Source organism: Perissodus microlepis, chromosome 6, assembly GCF_051167445.1.
Source record: "Perissodus microlepis isolate ML-2025 ecotype Zambia chromosome 6, ASM5116744v1, whole genome shotgun sequence".
In the NCBI taxonomy this organism is placed as follows: domain Eukaryota; kingdom Metazoa; phylum Chordata; class Actinopteri; order Cichliformes; family Cichlidae; genus Perissodus; species Perissodus microlepis.
In genome coordinates this window covers 41,019,024-41,026,382 of record NC_140466.1, presented here as the reverse complement: position 1 = coordinate 41,026,382, position 7,359 = coordinate 41,019,024, and the positions used below count along the sequence as shown (strand labels likewise).

General features: G+C 37.3%; 1 pseudogene; it reads left to right on the top strand.

The window, feature by feature from the left end:
* Positions 1 to 4,654: 4,654 nt before the first annotated feature.
* LOC146386257 (uncharacterized) lies at positions 4,655 to 6,613 on the top strand (annotated as a pseudogene).
* The last annotated feature ends 746 nt before the right edge of the window (positions 6,614 to 7,359 follow it).

Here is a 7,359-nt window from a genome sequence, read left to right as displayed (position 1 = left end):
CAACTGGCCTTGTGCTGGCCCATGTGTGGGCCACCTCAGGCAAACCAGGTCTGGGCCACCAAAGGGCCGTCATTCACACTGTGTGAAAGCACACTGTGTGGGCCAGATCCGGGCCATACGAATTTTGAAATTTGGGACCTATAGCTGTTCACATACAGATTACATGGTTTTAGTATTCCTAAAGTATAACACTTTAGGAATAAAATAGGGTCTGGAAATATCTACTGAAAAAAAAAAGAGATATATGATGGGGTTTAATTAACGGAGTAAGCATTCATGTACACGTGTTCTGCTGCATCATCTGAATCATGCACAGAATCCTAACTAACCATACATTATGAACAGCTGCAGCAGCACAGGGAATCCAGTAAATTTTAAATTAAAAGACAAGTGTAGACTAAATGCCCGATTTTGTGTAGTCTTTCCGAATGTGGTTTCAAGCCATGAGAAAGACTATACAAAATCGTATCAGAGATACCAGCTCAATTATATGCACCCGGTGTATTCCTAGGTTAAGACTGTCTTATCTAATTCCAGTTCTTAAAAAACAACTTTAAGTGACTTTATTTTCATTTTCTTTGTGGAAAACATTTTTTTTCACAGCAGTTGTTCTTGAAATCAACACTGACAGAATATTTCTTCTGCTTCAGTTGATCCTGCTGGCTAAGATGGACCTGTCACCGGCACCAGATTTTTTAAGGACATTGTCCACAATTTTGTCATATCTAGACTGTGGTCTGAATCCTCTTATCTACTTTTCACATCAAGATTTTCGTGAAGCAGGACTGACCCTGCTGTGGAACAAAAGAAAACCAATGTCTGCAGTGCCTGTTCTTACTGCTATCACTAAATATAAGCTGTAAAATATAAGCTGTCCAAAATAAAATTTTAGAGGCGAACCAAACAAAAGCTGGCATTTTTTTTTTTACATGTTGGAACAAAAGCTCTGTTTACCCTATGTGAAATCCTTGGTTTAGTTAGGTGGAATATTGCTTCTCTCTTTGTTTCTTTGCCTGAAGCTTTATATTGGCCCTTACTGCAACGTCATACTCAAGCAAACTCACTCGCTCATTGTGGAAGTGCAAAAACACCTCAAACCTTACAGCAGTAATCAGTGATATACATAACATCATTCTACCTTTTGATCAGCCCCAGTCAGTGATCGGGGACAAGGTACGTTTATTAACTTATACTATAAACTTGCACTTTTTTCTTCAATTAGGCTACCATAAGCCCTTTAGCAATTGAGCTTTGTGAAAGTAATTTAAAGTCAACTGAAATGTCTATAAACATGAAAAACAAGAGAGAAGCCTGTGAACCACAGGTATAGACAGACAGGTACAGTCCACTGAATAGACAGAGTCACCAGAGAAGCACACTCATTTATACAATTCCCAGCTTCTATATCACACACATTTTACAGCATGAGAGCATATTTCAACATAACAGTATTTGAGCCCTTTACAAAAGCACAAAGACCAGTTACTCATCCATGAGAACATCATCCTTTGGACATCAATGAGAACATCTCTTTGAGGCCTTGCTGAAGTCTGCTCTCTTCTCTCATTTATCTTTTGAGCACCAATTTTTATTTGGCTTGCTTCACATCATTTGAAATGCTGTGCCACTGATTTTTTTATCAGAAGCTGAGGGACTGATTTTTATAACTTTTTTATGGCATTTGCTGAAAAACATTGTCAACAGGTTAACAAGCATTTTTTTTTTTTTTACAAATGACAGAGAAGGGTGGTGAAGTACAAATAACATACCTCCCAGTCTTACTTGATACCATAATTAGGGTAGAACAGGTTGGTTATGACACATATTCTTCCATGAACTGTTAATCATTGATTCATCGTTCAATAGTCAAAACCTAATGTACTCGCTCAAAGTGGGAATCCTTTTCATTTTTGCAGTTAACTTTATTAGACTTTATTAGATCCATAAAAACAACTGAGAACAGAATCCACATTCGATGACTCTAATTTGAATTGATGCATCACTGATAGCATAAAAATATGCCAGATGATTTTTTTTATATCTGATGCTAAAATGAAAGCATTTAAGCATAAAAATGGGCTTGTATGGATGGGTGTGAATGAGTGCTCCAGGAGAGTAGAAAAGCGCAATAACAAAATTGGTTCATTTAGCATTTACCAAAATTCATTTTGTCCAAGATTTTCCAAGAGGTAACCCGAGCAATGATAAGCAATTCAGTGTAAACATGTGAGAACAAAAAAGAACCACATCAATATCAAAGTGACTGAACTCCTCTCCATTTTAAGTCTTGATCATCTAAATATGAAAACTTTTTGGGATTTCCATTTTAAAGTTTTTAGTCTTAATCTAGCAACCCTGAAACTTACTCAGCCACTCAAGTCAGACGTGACAAACGTATACCCATGGATTGCCAAGGGTACTTGGTGACATCAGTTTTGACAACACAAGGAATGCCATAGTTCCTTGGGCCAGCTATCATTATATGGCTCAACACAAACCAATCTGGCAAAAAAGAAACAAAAAAAACATCACAGCCTTTACATGACTAATTGCAAAAACATTTCTTATACTCAGGGACTTAGTTGTGTGACAACCAACTCCAGGGCCAGTGAGACAACTATCTCCAACTGACTGCTTTCATCAAATGTAGAAGTGGTCTTTTCTAACTAGAACAGTTAACTGTGCTACAGAAACACAAAACTACTCACTCAAAAAATTATCTGAACTTGCACTGGAATAGTGTCTCAGCAACAAGGGTGTTTGAGTTTTTTCAGCACCAAAATTATATGAATTAGTGTAACTTATAGTTGAAGTGTATCAGTAGAATTCATCCGAGGGAGCACAGTTAGTTTATTGGGTGCACGTGGCCCAGCAACAGTCAGCATTCATATCATTGCCTTAAACTGGCACATCACTGTGTCCCCGCATTTCCTGATGAGGTGATACATTTAGCTTTGATCTGATATATATATATATATATATATATATATATATATATACACACACATATTGGCAATTTGTGTTGAAGTACATTTTCTAGGGGGCACTCTAACTATTGCTGACAAGAAACATATCAGTGTAGGGCGCCGTTTGTAAAGTGAAACATGCTGAAATTAACGGCAACATTTTTCCACGTTTAGCTCAAAACCTTACAAAAACATGTTTTTTCCGAGTCCTTTTTTACAACATTTAGTAAAATATGTGTAACTTTTCATATTTAAAACACAATTTTAAATATTAAATCTAAACGTTGAATGTTAAATCTAAATGTTAGATGTTAAATCTAAATGTTAAATCTAAATGTTAAATATTAAATCTAAATGTTAGATGTTAAATCTAAATGTTAAATGTTAAATCTAAATATTAAATCTAAATGTTAGATGTTAAATCTAAATGTTAAATGTTAAATCTAAATATTAAATCTAAATGTTAGATGTTAAATCTAAATGTTGAATGTTAAATCTAAATGTTAAATCTACATGTTAAATATTAAATCTAAATGTTAGATGTTAAATCTAAATGTTAAATGTTAAATGTAAATATTAAATCTAAATGTTAGATGTTAAATCTAAATGTTAAATGTTAAATCTAAATATTAAATTTAAATCTAAATGCCAAATGTTAAATCTTGTAACGGTCTTTTGCATTTTATGTTTGTTGTCCAGATTTTTCTCTTTTCCACCCTCTGGTGGTGAAGTATAGAGGGTTCAGTTGTTTGCAGTTTGGGTCTCCACCCAGCCACTTTATGGTAGTGCACATGGTGTCTGCATGCTGCTCCACACATGGAGAAAATATCGTTCAAAGAGAAGCGATAAGTGAGAAAGAAGGCCATAAAGGACTATTTAGCCCCTCCTGGATGTCAGCTCACGAGGTTTGTGTATTTTAAATGTTTTATTTTCTGTAATTTTCTGTAAGGATTTTTGATTGATTGATACTAAGTACAAGAGCGCATTTTGATGTGATGTTTTTGTTTTATTGTTTTGTCCGTGAGCAGTTCTCACGGGTTATCAAGACCAGAATAAACCCTGTTTTATAACTCTACATCGTGCCTACATCAGTCCTTGAGGGTGCTACAGTGAGGACTCCTCTGCTCTGCACAAGTAGATGAAAGTACGCAGCCACCGCAGTTCAGGGAAGTTCAGGTGCCCCGAAAATAAGTGTTGCCTCAGTTAAAGGACTCAATATAATTAACCACAAGAAAGAGAAATAAAAAGGAAAAAAGGACTGTAAAAATAATTAAGATAAGTTTCCTTTTATAAATGAACAAAGGACTGGAATATTTCATTTTTCTTTCTTTCTCATTGTTTACATTTCTGCTGTTTAAGTGACTGATATTCATAGAGTATTAAATTAATGTTGTGATGACTAACCTGTGCATCGTGCATATGGTGGGTTTCAGCAGTTGCTGTAAGAAATAGTATTTCTGGCTTGGACAAGATATGTAATGGTGACTGATAGCTGAAGTGACTTAAGTATACACGTTAAGTGATGTTTAAAGAGTAACAGTAATTACTGTGCTTTAAAGTTGTAACAGTAAACTTAGATTAATATTAATTTGCTCCTCAACAACCAAATCAAATTTAAGCTGCTGCACCTTTACATTAAGGCTAAGTAAGATAAAAAGAAAAAAAGAGAAAAAAAAAACCCTCCAACAATGGCAGAGTTTGAGGCTAATCCAGAAGTCAGTGAAAAGGGTGATGTGGAACAACTTTCTGCAGATGAGCAACTACAAGCAGTTGAAGGCACAGCTGATGGTGTTTCTACTACCTCACAAAGAGTGCGACAGAGCCAACGAGTCCGTACGTTGACGGAAAAGGGCAAAGAACTGTACGATGAGCACATAAAGAAGGCTGCACATCGTTTCAGTGTGTGCTATGAGAAGTGGAAGGTTGTCATTAAGGATGCCAAAGGAGCTATAGATGGTCAATGCTCAAAGGATCTGCTACAAGAACATGTTTCCAAGGTTTTGAGTGCTTCTAAGGATGTGAATGCAGCCTATGATGCGTTGGGACGTATTGAATCTCCAGATAATGACACAAGACGAAGGATGGATACGTGTGAAGCCATAACAAAGACAATTATCGAATCTGTAAGAAAGTGTCCAAGCCCAAGTAGTGTGGAAGTTCAAAGAGATGAGGAACATTGGAAGGACCCTGAGTCTTTATCTAAATCTGTAGCCTCAGCTGTGGAAAGTCAAAGGGATGAAAAATGGAAGGAGACTGAGTCTATGCCTAAGTTAGTGGCCTCAGACAGGATGAGTGTTAAGTCACACCGCACTAAGCTCTCTTCTCATTCAAGGGTTTCCTCTAGACACTCCAGCAGGCTCTCAGCTAAAAGACAAGATGCAGCTGCTGAAGTTGCAGCAAATGAGGCTGCTCTGCAAGTTCTGTTTGAACAAGAAATCCATATGAAGGAAATTGAAAGGGAAGAAGCAGAAATAGCTAGTGATGGTAAATTTGATTCTTTTTACTGAATAGAGTTTTAATGAGTCACTCACCAAAGTGAATCTGATTTTTTGAGTCATTTGATTCACTGAGTCAGTTGACCAGAGAGTGCAAAAAATAGTTTCTCTTTTCATGTAAATCCTACTGCTAAGATGAATGATTCTAAAAGAAAACAACTATTTTATAGAGCAAAAAAGAGCAAAAACATTTCTAAAATTAAGCAATTTCCTATCAAAATTGCTTAATAAACATTTATTTTGTTTATTTTTATTTTATTAGTATTTTCCTTAAATATATATTTTCTCATCTAAATGTCCACTGAAATGTGAGCCAGGGGGCGGTAATGCGCCTTAACATTGGTTGCCAACCAAGAAGAAGAAGAAGCTGTGAGCCAGGAGGGAGGGGGTGAGTGAGTGAGTGAGTGATTCATTCGCTCTATGATTCAGCACAGGAGGGAGGGGGTGAGCGAGTCCTGAGTGATTCGCTTACGCTTACGATTCAGCATAGGAAGGGAGGGGGTGAGTAGCTCAAACGTGCTGTTAGCATGTTAGCAGAGCGATGCTACTGTGAACCGAGGAGCTATTTTCTTGATGTGAGCTTCTACTCAGGGTTTTTTCTTCCAGTTCAGAGCAGAATTTTTTTTGTTAAGATACTGGATGTTGTGTTTTTCTCCACAATTTTAATTATAAGCTAGATACATTGCTGCTAACAGCAACAGGGATGAGTCAGTGAGTCAGTTGGGCTTGTGAATCATCATTCATGAGTCAGTAAAGTGATTCTCGAGTATTGAACGATTCGTTCATGATTCGCACATCACTAGAAATAGCACAAAGACAAAAGTCTCTAGAAGCTAAGCGCAGAGAAGTAGAGCGACTTGAGACTGTAAAAAAGCTGAATGCAGCAAAGGCTCGACAGCGGGTGTATAAACAAAGTGAATGTTCAGATGAAGAAATATACAACCTACTTCACCACAAATCTGACAAGAAAAATGAAGTGAAGTCTGATAACAATGACCAGCATATGAAACAGTGTTCCTCACCACAAAATGTTTTACCTCAACGAGAGGTGAATGCAGAAGATCTGGTCAAAGCATTTGCAGTGTCTCTTAATGCAAGTCGTCTTCCGGTACCAGAGCCAACAATATTCAGTGGCGATCCTATCAGATATAATGACTGGAAAATTTCCTTTCTGACTCTGATCGACAGGAAAAATATACCAGTTGAAGAGAAGGCTTATTACCTGAGAAAATATGTAAGTGGACCTGCAAGGAAGGCAATAGAGGCTACTTCCCGCTACAGATTCTGCATACTATGCAGCATGGACAGTTCTCGAAGAGTGTTATGGCAATCCCTTCCTCATAGCAAAGGCCTTCAGAGACAAACTTGACGCATGGCCTAAGATAAGCTCTAAAGGCAGTATGGAACTTCAAGCATTTGCTGACTTCCTTTGCTGATGCAAGACAGCCATGTTGCAAATGAAGGGGCTTGAAGAGTTCAATGACTGCAATGAAAACCAAAGAAAGCTTGCAAAACTTCCAGATTGGCTGACTTCAAGGTGGAACAGAAAGGTTACAGAAGTGCAAGAGGAGACTTACACCTTTCCAAGCTTCAGTCAATTTGTAGATTTCATCTCACGGGAAGCCAAAATTGCCTGTAATCCCATAACATCTCTCTTTGCTCTGAAGCCAAGTGAAATTGAAGGGGCAAAAACACCAAGGAAAAGAGGCAATGGAGCAAAGGTGCTAGCAACTAACTCAAATTAAAAGACTGTTAGTGCTAGTTGTGTGTACTGTGAAAGGTCGGGTCACAGCCTACTTAAGTGTAGTAGGTTCATAAATGAGAGCATTGTTGAGAGACTAAAGTTTGCTCAAGACAAGAAGTTATGTTTTGGCTGTCTGAACTCTGGTCATCGCTCC